The following is a 16,836-nucleotide window of genomic DNA, read 5'->3' as shown; positions in this document are numbered from 1 at the left end:
CTTCCTCAAACAAGAGCTGCAGTCTAGCCCCTAGCTCTGCTGCCCCATGCTGGCCCCCATGGGGTAGAGAGAGAGGACAGGCCCCGGGGGCAGCACAGGGAGCATGTGCAGATGCAGGTGGGCCAGGTGTTGGCTCTGCTCCAGCCCCAATGACCCACAAGGCTTTGCTCCTTCAGCCCAGTGGTCTGGAGAGAGTGGGCCAGGCCCAGTTTCTGGGCACCACCGGAAATTTGGTGAGGCCAATGCAGGGGGGAGCTACAGATGTGGGCTCTCTGGTCCAGCCCCGGGGGAGGAGAGTTGGGTCTGCACTGGGGTCCTGACAGCAGCCTGGGCTATTTGCTCCCCTTACAATGGGAGTTCTCACCTAGTTTGGAGTAAAAGTTTGTGTTTTCAAGTGTACAGTACACCCTTCCCACCTTGCTGTTGTTGTAGAGTATGGTGAGCCCATGTTGCCCCCCTGGTCGGTGCCAGCTCCTGTCCCATCGACTCCCCAGGGCCAACTGCCATATGCACCTTTACCAGAGTCAGGAGGGCCCAAAATGCTGACATCTGCTCCTAAAGTTTAGTTTTCAGTGCTTTCTCAGAAAGTGAGTTGACAGACTCTACCTGGAACATCATTTGGAAAATGCGTGACATTTCTATGAGCATTGGCTCATTTAGGAAAAAATTAGGAAGAGAACATCAGGATTGGATCCCTGCCTCAATTCCTGCATGCCCCCAACCTTCCCACTGGCGGGACCAGCTTTCCACCTCCTCTTTCTCCCTCGGCATCTGAAGTCATGTTTCTTCAACAGGAAGCACAGCCATGACCAGCAAATGGGTGTTCCACAGTTCCAGCTTTGCCCCCAAAGGAACCTTAAATTGGCACACTTTGCTTTACATTCTTTAAAATTATTAGCCTGCAGAAGAGCAGTAAAACTTCTTTATTGTTTAACTCCAGGCAATTACAGCTGTGTGCAATATAATCCATTTAGTTCAGTTACTTAACAGAAGAGCTTAAAAGACAAACACAAAGTTTCTGGCAGATGTAGAGTAGAGGAAGGGAATTTCTGGGAAGGGAGTAATAGAAGCATTTGGGGACTCTCTCCTGTACACGGTCGTCCCACTCCACAGTGGAATTCACGTGGGCCCTGACCTTAGAATCTTGGTTTAATCTTCGTTTCTAAACTGTTTCCTGAGAGACAGAGCTAAACGTGCCTTCAGAAAAACAGCTGAGCAGATAAATTTTCTTGTGGTCATAGAGCTCAAGAAAAACATAAGGGAGGCTTGCAGAACAAGGGAAGCTGTTCCCAGGAGGCATGTGGTGGGGCTTCTCCATCCGTGGAGAAGCACATTGTCTTCCCGCCTTGGACATGTGAACCCCCATGGGAAAGACTTAGGAATATGTCCACAGAGAGCTGGGAAACCCACTGTTTCTAAGTCATTTCTCATAGCCTGTCAGCAGACATGCCTCCCCCCACATGCTCCTCTTCATATGTGTCACCCACAAGAGTCACACCAGAGTCCATTAGACTGTCATCCTCTCCAGTGAGGAGCACCGTCTGTTGCCCCGATGGGAATGCTGGGAATGTGCTTGTAGGCCTGGAGTCAGCCATGGGCTCTCTCTCTCTCTCTCTCTCGCTCCCTCTCCCTGTCTCTATCCATCCTTCCTTCCTCCATACAGGGCTGTTCATTTACCATCCTTCAGAGTCCAGCTGGGGGCTTCTGAACTGAAGGGCTGACAAATTATTTATAGACCCCAAAGATTATCCTACAATGTTTTAATTCACATTTAAACTAAACTACAAAGTTGTCTCGATGAGAATCCTCAGTTCCAGCTAGTTTGTGATCCAAACCCAGAGCGTTGTGGGCAAACGTCAAAGAACTTGCTGCTATATTTAATCCACCATAGTCCAGTCCACCCTCTGGCACTAACCACTTACATGTGTTCCACATACAAGACTCCAGGACCCCCAAAAGTCTCTTCCCACTACAGCTTCAGGCTTGGGCTCAAGATCCAGCCTTGCACTTCCTGAAGCAGGACCAGATCCACTTGCATGTTCCTTCAGGACCAGCTCAAGTCTGGTTCCTCTTGGTCTGAAGACCTGTGAACTAGATAAAGAGTGCCATGGTTGCTACACATTCAACAAAGGACAGTGGTTTGGGGATAGGAAAACTCCATTTAACACCTTCCTTTCAAAAGGGGAGGAGAAGAAGCCTGATCAGCGACTGGTCCACAGCAATTTGGGAATCCAGCCAGGCACATATCTCCAGTTCCTGGATTAGAGCCAAGTCCTCTTCTTGGGGTGTGGCTTCTGGTGGCTCATAGTCAGAAGCTGTTTAATGCAATGCCCTTAAAATTCCTAAAAGCCCTATCTAACTGAGAAAGTCTGTAAGGCATATCTTCAAGACTCTCAGAAGACCTACTTGGTATATCCTTAAATCTTTGTAAGGTCTTAAAAGAAATCAAATAGCCATAAGCTTGAGATTGTTACCCTGGGGCTATGTTGTATAGAGTGCCCTCAATCTTTGTTCTGAAGCCACTTCTCACTGAGAGATACTTTCACTGGGAGACAAAGGAAATGACAGTTTTACTATCACACCCAGAATGTCCTGGCCCCTTTGTTTCCTGAGCTCTGCTGGCACCTTGACTGTCCCTTAGCACTCTACCTCTCTCTTCTCAGAGTCTATCACAGGCACCTGCAACAAGCTGATGGATGCTCCGTCTTCTGCCTAGAGTCTCATCAGCCAGACACCTGAGTTCACTGGTGTCCTATTTCCCATGTGACCACAGGCAACATTGCTGCCAAGTTTTCTCTCCAGCCTCCAGTAATATTTTCCTCCCTGTCCTCTGGGCTTTCATCAGCAGACTCCTTATGAGGTCCTTCCAGCTTTTACTAACAATCTTTTCAAGGTCCTCCCACCTTTGCCCAAAGCCTCATCCCCAGGCCAGGGCCATGTATTAGGTTGTTGTTACAGTAGCCACCCACTTCCAGATACCAAATTTTGTTCTGGTTATCTATTGCTGCATAAAATATTACCCCAAAATTCAGTGTTTTAAAACAATAATCACTTTAATTGTTTTTCACAATTTTGTGGATCCAAAACTTGGATAGAGCCTACTGGCTGCTCTGTTTCTCCCTCCACTGGGTCAGTTGGTGATATTCAGCTGGTGGGTGGGCTGGTCTAGGGGGGCCAAGACGGCTTTGTTTTCACTGTTAGCACTTTCAGGGGAGACGGCTGGAATGCAGGTCTCAACAGAAACTGTCAACCAGAGTCCCTGCATGTGCCTCTCCAGCATGACAGTCAGGATGTCAGGTGTGTCACTTCTGGAGAGAATGTTCCTAGGGACTGTGGAAGCTGCCATTTTCTTAAGACTTGGGTTTGGGGACAGATACAACATCACTCCTGCCATCTTCCAGGAAACAAAGTAGTCAACTCAAGGGGAAGGACATAACCCCCACTTCTCAGTGGGAGAATTGTCAAGGAATTTATGGAAATCTTTAGGCTTCTTCATTTCTTCCTTCCTGTTGACTGAAATGACATGTGAAGACTGGAGTTGCAGCACCATCTTGAGCTATGAGGGCTTTGTTGGGAATAAAAGTCATGCACTGCAGATCAAACCACTAGAAGCAATCTAGAGCAATGACACTATGGAAACCATCTGGCCCCTGAACTTTTACTCCTGAATTTTTAGAATGTGAGAAAAAAATAACCATTCTTAAGTCACTGTTACTTTGAGCTGGTATGTCACTCAGAACCTAACAGTAGTTTGGGGTACAGGCACCCTCTGATAGCTCAGAGTTGCCTGCAGATCAACGAAACTGTTCTGTACTCTAGCCAATCAGCCTGTACCCCATAGCCTGAGTTTCCTGAAGTACCACATGTAGGGCCTGGTAAAAGCTCCCCTACAACACCTTCCATTCTATGAGCCCGGGACTCACACTCATCGCTTCCTTCAAAATATATTTTCTGCCAGACTGAATCTGACACTCAAGGCCCTGCACAGTCTGGCTCTGACTCAATGTTCTCACCTGACTTGCCTTCCCCCCTCTACATTCCACTGGCTGTGGAGCCCTCTGTCGCATGTACCATGTGCTATTCTGCCACCCCAACCCAAAAACACTTCTTCCAAACTGTAGCATAATTCAGGACAGAGCTCAAATCTCCTTTCCTTGATGAAGAATTTCCAGGATTGCAAAGAGGGGGCTTCCTCCCTCTCTTGGACTTTTATAGGAATCATTGTCCAAACCCCTCATTTGAAATGAGGATTTTTTGCTCATGAGAATCTTTCCTCCACCAATGGAGGGTATTTGCTTATTTTTATTTCCCCCTCATACATACTTCTCAGCTGTCCAGCTGAAGGGCAGGGGCTCCTTGGGTCTCCAGTGTCTAGCTAGTCATGGCCAGCTGTGACCTCAGGAGGCTATGCACACAGCAAAGGCAGGGGAAACTGCCAGCCAAAATGGGAAGAGGAGGACAATACGCAGTCCACCAAACCACCCCTCTTTAAATCCACGCACACCTCCTGGCATGCAGGGCCCACCACCCCCATTCTCCTTCCGGCACTCACTGGACTCTGCTGGTGTAAGTCCACCTCAGAGCACTTGCTGTCCCACTGCAAACCCAGAAGATGGGCCCGGGTACCAGCCTGCTGAGCTGACACAGCCCAGGGCAACCTGAGCTGCTGCTTTCTCCATGGACTGATGCTGGGGCAGTGCAAGACATCCTGGTTGCTTGGATTTTTGTTCCACATCAGCACTTTGCCCAACAATCAGGAATAAAGATCAGCGAGGACATAAACATAGAAATAAGTATTTCTCAGCTTTGCCTGTGGTTGTCTAAGGGAAAAATCCAAGGAGTCCCCCACCCAATGCCCTGCAAGACACCCCCACCCCGCACAGTACCAGACTGTAGAAAACCAGGACGGACTCTGCTGGGACATCAGATGACCCAGAATGAGGAAGGCTGCTGAAAACGGCAAAGATTCTGACTGGACACTTTGGCTAAACTCAACAGTGCTTTTCATGAGAGCTAAAGGCATGACAATGAGCAGAACTGACACCCAGGGAGATTACATTTAAGGAGTTATTTGGCAAGGGATATTTCTGAAATTAATTATCTATCACTTCCAGTTATTTTTAAATGGCATGTATTAATCCACAGGCTTGGGAAACTGTATGTTGGGGAGTGTTTGGAATGCATGCTGAGAGACGTCTCAAGGCCTGGCCAGGCCTTGGTGCTGCAGCTCATGGCCCAGAGCTCAGCCTGGGTCCAGGTGAGCGAATCTGGGACCCGCTGGTCTTCCAGGAGCAGCAAGCAGGAGCTGGGAGAGGATGATTCTGGCTTGGGCCAGTCCTTGCTGGGCACTAGACTCAGAGCTAATACATTTACTCCAACACACCTGACAACCTAGCATCCCAGCGCCTGTCTCACCTGTGGGAGGAGCATGGCTGGGATGCCCTTCTGCACAGCCAATGGGAGGTACTCAGGAAGGAAGGCCAGGTACTGAAGCAGGGACTCGACCCCCTGCCTTGGTATGCCTACCTCAAGGGGCCCAGGCTCTGGCTGCTGCTCCTGCCTTCTTGGGCCCTCATCTGGTCTGCCAATACTTAAGTTTGCACTAGACAAATAGCCAGGCAAGCACACACATGGAAATCTAGTCAGATATCAGTGACTTGGTGCCCTGGCTAGCTCCTCTGTCCCTGTCGTTACCTGAGTGGTCCATAGAAGGAACTGCTGTGAGAGACTCCCCACCAGCACCTGCTACCTAAGATGCCTTCATGAGATACACCACACTCCCCTGCCCTGGAGCATTGTGAAGGGACCAGAAACAGCTTCCCTCCTGCATCTGCCAAGGGTGGGGTGGCAGCCTGTTGCCCCGGTCTTGTGGCCCCAGCATCCAACACAGTGCATGGCATGTGGCCGGCGTTCAACAAATGTTGGCCTAATGAAGACAGATGCACCCAGACTCGCATCGACCACCTGGGGTTGGGGGCTCCAGGCCACGCTCACTCAGGGGCAGCCATCAGTGGGAAGGTGGAAGCTGTCAGGTGCCGGTGTCCATGCCTCACCTCTCACCAGCTGCTGTGGAGACTCTGATTAGCTGGGGTGTTTCTCTGCCTTCCTTCATTAAAGCAGGCTCCAAAAGCACAGGGACAGTGGCCAGGATTTGCTGCAGACCAGACACTGGCTCCCACAGTCATGACAGGCCACATTGGAAAACAATTTTCCTTTGAAATAGGGGGCATGAATCTTAATGGAAAACTTTGCAGAATCTCACTAGTCAAAAAAGTCCTTTCTTTCCTGGGAGTTTCACATCAGAATTTCTGCAAAAGTTCACTTGCAGAGCACTGCAGAGATGGCCCCACTGGAAGACCCTCAGAAGACGAGCAGAGTCATTCTGGAGACCAATATTGAGCAAACATCAAACCGAATGAGACACTGCTGTTTGTGGGGCCTTGATGGACAGGATTTACAAGTCCTTGGTGACCTTAGGTTGGTGCAGGCTGGGGGTCTCTTTGTCCTAACAGCAAGTGAGGTCATCAAGACTGACCACTTTAGGGTTGACCTGCATGTCTTCTGAAAGAAGGTTCCACACAAGGGAAATACTGAGTTTGAAAGGGGACCTCCACCAGTGTTGGGGGATCAGGTCAGTGAGGATACCTGCCGAGCCCTAGAGGTAGTTCTCCAAGGGGCACTAAGGCCAAGGGAGGCAACTCACAATGCAACAGGTCGGGCAGCCAGCACCGCCACTGAGGTCTGGGCCACAGCAGGCCCGAGGCAGCCTTTTCCAGGTGGTCAGAGAAGGCCGTCCCTGGCTGGGATAGCCCCAGGGTTGGCAGTCCCTTGAAGGTGTCCCCCTGGGGCCTGTCTCCCACACTCATAACAGCACATGACACTCTGAGTCACTCAGCAACTCAACTTACCCTGGAGTTGACTGGAATAGACCCAAGGAAGACCTTCTAGATATGTAACCCTTGCAGAGCCACATAGAAGCCCCTGCACTCCTATTTTCTAGGGACAAATGTCCCTGGAGTTTGTCCAGTCTATAACCACAGGTCTTCTCTCGCTTCCATTCTATAAACCTTTACCTCAGGGCCTCTGGGCTGCCATGCTGCTCCGTGTTGAGTCTGTATTTTAACTCTGATATTTAGATGAAAGAATCTCCCTTTAACAGAGGATGTACTAACTGCCCAACGATGATTCACACTTAAAAGATCAGGCACAACCACAGGACAAAATGGGAAGTGGATATTGGCATCAAATAAACTGGCCTGGGGCCCAGTGCTGGCTGCTCCCCCAGCCATGTGACCTTGGACAGACACACCAGGGCTCTGGCCCTGGATGGCACATCTGCAAATGAAGGCTAGCCAGGATCTCCAGTCAAGGGGTGCTCTGGCCTATGGCCCTGGCTTCATCACCTCCTTTAAGTGGGCATGGGAACTGCCCCATCATCTTCCTCCATGAAGCCCTGGTGAGCTCAGTGTGGCACTTTGTCATCTGGTGAACTCAAAGGGCACTGTCAGCTGGTGAGTTCAGTGTGACAGTTTGTCATCTCTAAAAGTGCCTGTTCTGGCAGAAAATGAGGGCAGGGAAACACTAGCTGGGTATCTTCGAGGAATGGTATCTAGCTGGAAGTTATTTCTTCTAAATTGACAGCGGCCAGCCCGTACCACCTGGAACTGAGCACAGTCCAAGCAGCTTCAGAAATCAGCACGTACAGAGTTAAATCTTTCAGGACATCTGCCAGACAAATGCCAAAGGGCGGGCCCAGGGCTCAAGAACCACAAATTGGGATGTTTAGACTTAGCACAAACTCCAGGCATCCATCTCCAGAAGCAAACTGGCTATTTGGCACAGAGGCTTGGCCGTTGGGGCCTGCCAACACTCAGTGCCTAAATTACAGTGTGCTCTGAAATTGGGCATTCCATGTGGGCAGGGGGGCCTGCATGCAGTCCTGAGACTTGTTCCATTTCCCTGCAGGTCTGCATACCCCTTGTTATCCCCGTTTCTAGCTCTGTATTCCGATTTTCTGTCTCAGGGATAGTGTTTATTGATATTAAACATGCTCTAGCCATTACATACAACATCTGTGCCACAGCCACCATGGTCCGGGTTGAGATTTTTGTAATAGTTGTGGGATGATTTGCTAGCATGGCACACATGGTACTGAGAGGGTCATGTTCTGCAAGTCAAGAAGATCTGGGATAATTGGAAATTTCAGGGTTTTTAAGGTTGTTGTTAGGTGTGGCTCTAGGGAGCTGTTTTGCTTGTTTTGGATATATAAGTATCAATTGGAAGCATTTGTTTATAAATGTCAGCAAGAAGAACTTTGTATAGCTATATCCTCCCACTGTTCCCACAAAATAATCTAAGAATTATGCTAGAAAAGTGCCCGAGGTCACAGAGCAAATGACCAGAATGTTCTAGAACCAAGTCTGCTGGTAACAACTAAATTGCCAACAGCTGAGCCAGTCTCCTGGGCTACACAACAAAGCGGGCCTTTTGTGCTAAAGGATTTTTTACAACTACTCAGAGAAAAGGGATGTTGGAGGAAAATGTTCTGATCCACCCTTCATGAGCATGTTAGCACATTACAGTGGTGGTTATACTAAGAGCTCTAAAAGGTTTAGAAACAAATAAACACCTTCAATGTGTGTGGTGCCCTGGGCCTTTCAGAGCACCTTCCTATTAGATTTTCCTATTAGACTTGTGTAAGATGCCCAGGAGAGCAGAGCTGAGGCCCACAAACGCTCAGCAACTAATTCTTCTTGTTCTGATAAATGGGCAGAGCCTTGCCCAGAACACTCAGCCTCTGCATTCCAGTGCTCCAGGCTCTTCTGGGCCTTGCATTCATGCCTGCATTGTGTAAGTATTGTGTGCCTACCAGGTGCCAAGCACTGCTGTAGCAAAGCAATGGTAAATAGTCAGAAGACCCCTGATCTCCAAAGTCACACTGGATACCTACACAGGTAAAGAAGAAATATACAAAATGGGGGGATAAGGGTTATGCAGACTGAAATAAGGTGCTTTAGAGTGGAAGGGCCAGGTAAGGTCTTGCTGACATTTGAACAGAGATCTGCATTAAAGAGGAATCCACCATGGGGAGATGAGGTCAGCATTCTAGGCAGGCCTAACAGCCACACCACTGGGCGAAGCCTGGCTTGTCTGAGGATCTGATCGGGAAAGGTACACAGTGGGCAGCAGTGAGGATGGGGTGGGCGAGAGATGAGTATGACAGGGCTTGGAGAGCCAGGGCCTACTGCTCCACGTGCAACAGGATCCCACAGGTGAGGGTGGCGCTATGGGGGTGCACTGACCCACTGTCCTTCAGGGACAGCAGTCAGCTGACAGCTTCCAGCTGCAAGCCACCCAGCCCCTGAACCCAGGCCACTCCCCACACCACGACTGACCACTGCAGGGGTCCATGAGCTGAGGTGCTCCCCACCTCCTCCTGAGCCCTCCCCTTTATCCTTCACAGGTTCCCCCTAGCCAGCCTCCTACTTGCCTTGCCTTCACTGCCCTTTGACCTTGGCCTGACAAGGTACAAGTTTGGAGCTGAGGGGCAGCTCATTCTGCTTTAGGGGCTGTGGGGAGGTGGGGGTTGTTGGGAGTAGGTAGGAGAGGCTGGCCTGCAGGAGTGAGGGTGGAGCAGATCAGTCAGGAGCTTCTGAGAAGCAAATTGGGGGACAGTTAAGTCTTGGTCATGCTGTTTGAGGGGCTAAGGGACACTTGGATGAGATCCTAATTATCCTCTAGACCCAGATAAAATGCCTTTCCTATGAAACCATCAAGATTTCCAATGACTGTTGTTAGTGGGCACAAAGCACTTGCAGGACATGGTGCTTAATGCAATGTAACAGTCACTGTGTCCAGTGTAACAACAGTTACAGCTCGGCAAGAGGAGCTGCACTCAGGTATGTTACACAGCTGTGGCCCAGCACGCATGCAAGTTGTCCTACATCCAGGAGTCTGCCTTTCAGGTTATTTCACATACACTTGGGTCTCCCAAATTCTTTCCTGTCCAAAAAACAGTCTGACCCATCTCTTACGTCTCCATTGTCAGCCCCAGAGTTTTGTATACAGGTGGCTGGAAGTAGAGGAACTTCCAGGAGCTTCCTAGGCCAGTCTGAACCATGGTAAAGGTCCCTTTCTCAGCGACAAGCCTGGCATCCCCAGTCGCAAAAAGCAGCTGGAGGGGGAAGCAGGTCCCAGCCACCAGGATCTTGGATGTCAGTGACCTGAAGCCCCAACCCCTGCAACCTGGGCAGGAAAGAGACAACCCCCACTTACCCACCCCTCAACCCTAATCCCATCCCCACCACTGTTTCCCAGGCCCAGGGCCTCCTCTAGCAAAAATAACTTTCCTTTCTTTTAGGCGCTCTGGGGCACCTGCTTTGGGTGCTGAGCTGAGGCCCACTGGCCCCTGAAGCCACTGGGAAGCTCACAGGCAGGAGCTGGAGCGCTTTGGCGCCATCCTTCCCGGGAAGAAAGCTCTCGCTTTTTCCAGATGCACAAAGGATGGGCGCTGGGCAGGGGACAGGCTGTGAATGCTAATGGTGTGGGCGCTGGGCTGAGGGGAGGCAGTGCCTGCAGGCTCCTGCCCGGGCTGGCTCTGGCTGGGCCCTCAGTGCGCGCGCTGCCAAGCACCCCCTTTTCTGAGAAAGGGCTTGGGGCCGGATGCCTCTGGCGGGGAGTCGACCCTCTCCCCGCCTCCCCGCAGCCCTGAGTCTGCCTGGTGCCCATCACGTGGGGGACCCAAGTGAGCATCTGTTGCAGGCAGCTCAACGTCTAAACATCCGTGCAAACTTGAACTAGCAGGTCCTGCTGAAATGTGCTAACCATCTGCCTTTCCTTAGCCATTTTTGAGCAAATTATGTTTATTATGTTACTTTATTTTACTGTCAACACCACCAAATGACACAGTTGCTGCTAAACATTATTATGTATCTCATTCTGGCATATTACCAGGTTTTTTTTGTTTTGTTATTTTTTAATAAATGCAACAGGAGCAAATGCTGATGGAAATGTCAATCTATTTTAGATTGAGTCGGCCATAGGAAAGCCCTAGGTGCAGGCCGCCAGGGCCACTCACCCTTTCAGGAGGGCTGCTCTGGGAGAGGCAGGGGCAGATGGCGGAAGCTGGGCCAGGAATGTGGTACTTCACAGAAGCCTGCGGGGTTGGGCTAGACAGGCTCTCAGGCATCTGAAGCTTCTGCTCCCTCAGAAAATCCTCCGCTTTTCCAGATGGTCAAGCCAAGGGCCCTTGAAGGGCTCTGAGCAGAGAGTGGGTGTGCCACTTCCCAGTCCTAGTGGTTCTCTGGGAGCCACCCTAAAACCTGAGCACCCTAAAACAGCCAGGCAAGGCTTGGATCTTATAGTAACTAAATTTGTGATAATTTTCCCCTACAGAGGCTAATAAAACCTATACTTCCAGAGAGAGAGAGGAATAAAAAGGTAGCAAGAGAAAGCAAGACAATGCATCTCAAAATGTACCAAGTCAGCACATTCAGCAGGGATTGTACTGCTCTCCACAAGCTCCTCAAGGCAGAGCTCACCGCCGAGCCAAAGTCCCGAAGAACCTCAAAGGAGCACCATGTTGACTTAAACAGTTCTCCAATTAGGTAAGAAGCAACATGAGGTAAATGCAGTTTCCCAGGAGGAAAACAGCTTATAGCCCTGGCTGAGATTCCCTCTGCACACCCCAAACCGGGGCCAGGCTTCCCGTGTCATGGAAGGGAGCTTTGCTGCTGACCCCTCAGAAGATGAGAAAAATCCCAAGTGGGATTTTCACAGCACACATGACCTACCTGATGGAGAGATTTGGTAGGCAGCTGGCTTCTGGGTGTCCTTGCAAATATCTGGTTTCAGGGAATGGGTCATGTTCACAGGTTAATATTTGGAGACTGAGGTGGCTGCAACAATAAGCTTTGGGCCCCCACTTGTCCTGCAGCCGCTAGTAGACAGCCCATAAAAACATGGGGCTCATGTTCACACATGGCTGCTGGTTTTATGGACTGGGAGGGAGGGGCAGAAGGGGATGGTCATGGTGCGGCTGTCTGAGATTCTTCATTAAATGGCCTCAGCTGCCAGGGACACAGCAATCATCCCGGGACAGCTGGGGCCTGGGCCCAACGGGGACTCCATGTTCTTTGAGGATCCTCTGCCCACCCCTGAAACGTGCACAGACTCTTTCCTCCCCTGCCTCCCAGAACCACCACCTCCTCACTCCTGGTCCCACCACACGGAAGGCCCCTGCCTTTTAAGGATGGCCACAGTGCCAACTCCTGCCCCTCCAGGACCTCCTGTCTCTTCCCTTTCTTTCCTCTCTAGGAGCCACTTACCCTTGAGAAAAGGTAATAAACTGGTTCAGCCTAAAGTAGATGCCTAAATTATATCTTTTCACACTTAATGGAAGAAGTAAATTTTCCATTTAACTGGGGGCTCAGCCTTTTATCAAAGAAATCCGTTATTGTAGAATGTCTTAATAAATTACATGAAAGTAGAACCTCTTGTTTTCTGTTTTCAGATCATTCCAGGGGCAATAAAGGAGATAGGGACCATCTGTATCCCCAGTGGGGGCTCCTCTGTAGCCCTGATTCTCAAGGCAGCTGTCCCCTGGCCCACAGAGACTGTTCAGCATCCCAGAAAAGGGTGTGAGTAAATGCCTGGGAAGGAATGCTGTCCACGAGGTGGCGATATTGCCCAGGGTAGTCTAGTTGCCCTTGGAAACCGGGTGGAGGGTGTAAAGAAGCGGCCCACTGGGTAACCTGTGGGGTGCTGCTTGCCAGTTCGGCACTGCGTGGTAACCGGGGGTGGACCTTATAGAACAAATCGCAAATTCTTCCACATCATTCTCAATCTCTGATCCAGCCCTGAGATGCCCTAAGCCTGGGGTGATGGTTTGGGGCTGGGTCAAAAACTGACTCACGTTGTTGAGGGCTTTGGGGATGGAGAGGGCTGAGGAGCAGGAAGCTGCTCTTTTTAGGTGTAAGCGGAGTGGCCCTAGTAGGTTAAGTGGGCGGCAAGGGCCATCTTTCCGGGAAAGTGTACGCCGGGATCCAGGGAGCCGTCCGGGGGATGCCCCCGACTGGGCGCTCAGCTCCTCCCCGCTCCCCGACCCAGGGGCGGGGCTTCCGCGCAGCTGCGGGCGCCCCGCCCCCTGAGCTCACTCTTAAGTCCTGGAAAAGGCAAAAGCAGCTTTTCCCTCTGGGCTTTCTCAACATAAAGTGATAGACCATGTGTCAGAAATAAACTACTCTTTTCTGTATCATCACAGACCACTTTGGAGAACAGAGACTTTGGATTAAAAAGGGAAACTTTCAAAAAAATAACTGCTAGTCTTTTTCTCCTTCAATTTTCTTTTTGGGGGGTGGAGAGGATTTAAAAAACAAACACAAGAAGTCAGTATCTTCTCACAACTGCAGCTGATTTCCTGTGTAAACGAAAACCATGTGATATTCCATAAATGCTTCCAGCTCTAAATGACAGGAAATGAAAACCATCACAGGAAAAAGAAAAGCTTCAGAAAGAATTCCCAGTGCAGATATCATTACGGCGACATTTCAGGGGGACGAATGTGGGGTTGGCCGCACATACCTGAAGGGAATTAGAGGGACTGCTAGTGGGGCCCGGGCTGCGAGGAGGGCGGCCCGCTAAGTGTTTCTTCGGGAGAAATGGGGCGGCGCCTGACAAACCCGGCTTTCAATTAGGACCCGAGCTGAGAAGAGCAGGCTTTTCTCTATGCACGCCTCGCCGAGGTCAGGTTATGACCTCTCAACCGTATTCAATAGGCGCTGACATCCATATTCATGAGGGCTAATTAACTCTGAAAGGCTCGGCCGGCTGGCCCTCCCTGCAGCGCAGGGGTGGGGTGGGGTGGGCCGGGCTGGGGGCGCTGAGCCCCCAGCCTCCTCCCCCGCGGCCCGGCCTCCGCAGCTGCTCCGCGCCGGCCGAGCGCGCACTGGCGCCCGGGGAGCGCGGCATCATCGAGGCGGGGACCGGCGGGGCGGGGGCATTAGTCGCGTCACTTGTCACCCGCCTAGCAACACGTGCTTGTTTATCCTGGTAGCTCCAGCCTGGCTGGGACAAAACGATAGGGAAGGGTTGCTCCTAACGTAGGAGATTTCAGGTTTGGGGTTTTACTCTCCTTGCAGCTTGGTCCCAGGATCGAGCCCCAGCTCTGGCTGCCTGGCGGAGCGTGGGTAAGTCATCTCACTTCCTGGGCTCTGTGTTTGCCATGCTCTGACGTGAGGCTGTTAGACTGTATTTTCCCTAGTGTGAGTATTTTTAGGTTTCCTAGTGCAAGACAAGCCGGGGGGCGGGGGGGGGGGGGTGCCTAGGTTTCCAGGAGATGGCAATGCTGGGGTGACATTTTATACTCTTCCTGTAACAGTTAAGACCCTTCCACTTTAGATTTTGCAAACTAACTTGAGCTTAGCTTAAGCAAACTAGAGAACATTTATTCAATGGATAGAGGGTTTGGTCAGGGATCAACAACCTGGCCAGGCTCTGAAAGTTCCTTTCTCCTTCATTCACCTTTCCTTCTCTATTTTTGCTGTTTTGTTCTTTTGCTTTTGTTAGCCTGTTGGCTTCCAGTAGGCCTCTTTCTCAGTCCACATGGCACAGAAGACGATCCCGCTCACGGTCTGGCCGTTTACACCTGCTCTATTTAACAGAGGGGCTCCTGGCAGCCCATCACCAGCCAGAGACCATCTCCGAATTTGGGGACTTCAGGCACTCTTGGAAATTGAGGTAGTTTGGATCACGTGCCAGCCATGGTCCAATCAACTTGGAGCAGTGGGTCAATCACATGATACAAACATGGCTGCCACAGGCCCGCCAGCTGTGGATAGCAGTTATTTACAAGGTAAAGCTGTCAGACATGTCCAAGGGTATCTACTGCTCTAACTCAAAGGCTGTTTTACAACTAGGCACAAGGTAATTTTCTTAGAGATGGCCCTCTGGGCTCCTGACCCAGAGGTGGCTTCCCCTCATAATAGAGAAGAGGGGACAGGATTCCTTATATGGAGTCCGTTGGGCATCGGAAGGAACATGCCTGACTTTCCTCAGTGTCCCGCAGAGTCAGGGTGAAGACACAGGCCCCGCCATAACCAGAGAGGAGAAGCCCACACTCTTTTACATAGACTGTGGCCTACAGATGAAGGACAAGGATTTCTGTGCTGGGTGCTGGATGGCTCCCCTCCAAACTGCAGTAGGAGGAGAGCTCTAGGTGAAGCTTGGTGCCCCTATTCTTAGGGAACCCAGTGCCTACCTGCTGGTGTTAACATTGCAGAAATTGATAGCCTCACTGACATGGCATTGGGAGACCTGCAGGGGGAGCTCTTATGCCCACCACTCCTGGACAATTGCAGACCCCACAGGAAAGACAGTATCTGCAACTTGTAGTATTTAAGTTACTTTACCACCCAGTGGGAGGAGCTAAGAGTTTCTGCCTCCCCAGTCCAGCTCAGCCAATGAGAGAGTGTTACAACTCAACCAACCAGCAGTGACAACATAGTGGGCCTTCCAGCTTCCTCCAATGGACTTTTTGCTTAGAACAGTCCTTCAACACCACTTTTCTTCTATAAAAGAATCTCTGTCCCTTCATTCTGTGGACATGCATTTGGTTTTGCCATAGTTGGTTTGTCCTGTATTACAGTTCTGTGTTATTCCTGAACAAACCCATTTTGCTGGTCAAGTAACTGATAGCTTTTTTTTAAGGTTAACATTACCTTAATGGTATCAATAAATAGGACCTCTCAAGGGCAGATCAAATAGGGAAGCAAGACACTCAGAGCCGTTAGTCATTAGAAAATAAAATATACTTTGGCTATTTCAGCAAAAAAAAAATGGATTTATTAAGTGCATTAGTCAGGAGGGCTAACCCTATAACAAATCCCCAAATCAAGGTGGCTTAAAACAGTAAGAGGCATATTTCTCACACACCTCACAGTCCAATTGGGGTTTCAGGGGCCCAGACTCCTTTCTTCTGTTGACACCTAAATTTGATCCTCTAAATCCTGCTGGAAGATGAGAGCATAGAGGGTAGCACCAGAGACCTTCTAGGGACCAGGCAAGGAAGTCTGTCCCTTCACCTCAAGTTCCATTAGTTGTGTGCACCCATAAGCGCTAACTGCCAGAAACCTGCTTGATTTCACCTCTGCAAGCGTGAGTGGAACTTCTGGTCCCAGGGCTTGGCCTTGAATATCTGGGAAACAGCTGTCACCACCGAAAGCCAGATGTCTCTGCCATCCTTCAGAATGATTTTACGAAAGTGCGGAGATACCTGGTGGAACGCCATCCTCATTTTTTCCTTCAGGTTATTTACTTCCAAACTCAAGTCTTTTGAAGGGTCAAGACTTCCTCCTTCCTGTAAGGGAGGCTGGGAATTCAACTCCTGGCTTTTATTCTGGGAAGGCAGGACTCATATTGTGAGCTTTTCCTATGTTAAGGAGACAGCCATTAACAAGACAAATTTCCACCATCAGAGGTGAGCAGGGAGGGAGGCCTCCTGGCAATTACAGCTTTGTCTAGGCTTAGATAAAATGATAAAGATGAATTCTAAATTATTTCAAGCAGATCCAAAACAGAAAGGCCAAGAGGCAGAAACATAGCTTCTTAGAATTGGGAGTGATGCTAGAGCTTCTCTGTCTGACCTTCAACTTAACTCAGGAATCCCCTCTCCCCAAACTTCATAGTGATCAGTCAGCTCCACTGAAATATTCACAGTGTAGGGTGACTCAGTACTGTGTTGCAAAGCTTTTTGGGTTGTTTTTTGATCTTGGAAGGTTTTGGGGATTTTTTAAGTGAATTAGAATTCTGGCTTTCTAGAGCTTATGCCACCAGTTCCAC

At 50.1% G+C, this 16,836-nt stretch overlaps 2 long non-coding RNA genes across 8 annotated transcripts in view; one reads left to right on the top strand and one right to left on the bottom strand.

The window, feature by feature from the left end:
• Positions 1 to 905: 905 nt before the first annotated feature.
• LOC140847771 (uncharacterized) lies at positions 906 to 11,933 on the bottom strand. Its single transcript, XR_012127933.1, has 2 exons — positions 11,793 to 11,933; positions 906 to 2,091 (listed from the first exon to the last, which is right to left on the bottom strand). It is a non-coding gene; the product is annotated as an uncharacterized lncRNA (long non-coding RNA).
• A 2,064-nt stretch (positions 11,934 to 13,997) lies between these two features.
• LOC140847770 (uncharacterized) overlaps positions 13,998 to 16,836 on the top strand; it is a 37,002-nt gene continuing 34,163 nt past the window's right edge. For 4 of the 7 annotated variants that reach the window (XR_012127932.1, XR_012127928.1, XR_012127929.1 and 1 more), the window contains exons 1-2: positions 14,000 to 14,186; positions 14,566 to 14,851. This is a non-coding gene — a long non-coding RNA (uncharacterized lncRNA). Of the gene's footprint in view, positions 14,187 to 14,565; positions 14,852 to 16,836 lie in introns of all 7 variants that reach the window. The other 3 variants (XR_012127927.1, XR_012127930.1, XR_012127926.1) reach the window with 3 other exon arrangements.

Source organism: Manis javanica, chromosome 2, assembly GCF_040802235.1.
Source record: "Manis javanica isolate MJ-LG chromosome 2, MJ_LKY, whole genome shotgun sequence".
In the NCBI taxonomy this organism is placed as follows: Eukaryota; Metazoa; Chordata; class Mammalia; order Pholidota; family Manidae; genus Manis; species Manis javanica.
Note: the sequence above shows the minus strand (reverse complement) of the source record. Positions and strands in the feature narration are given on the sequence as shown.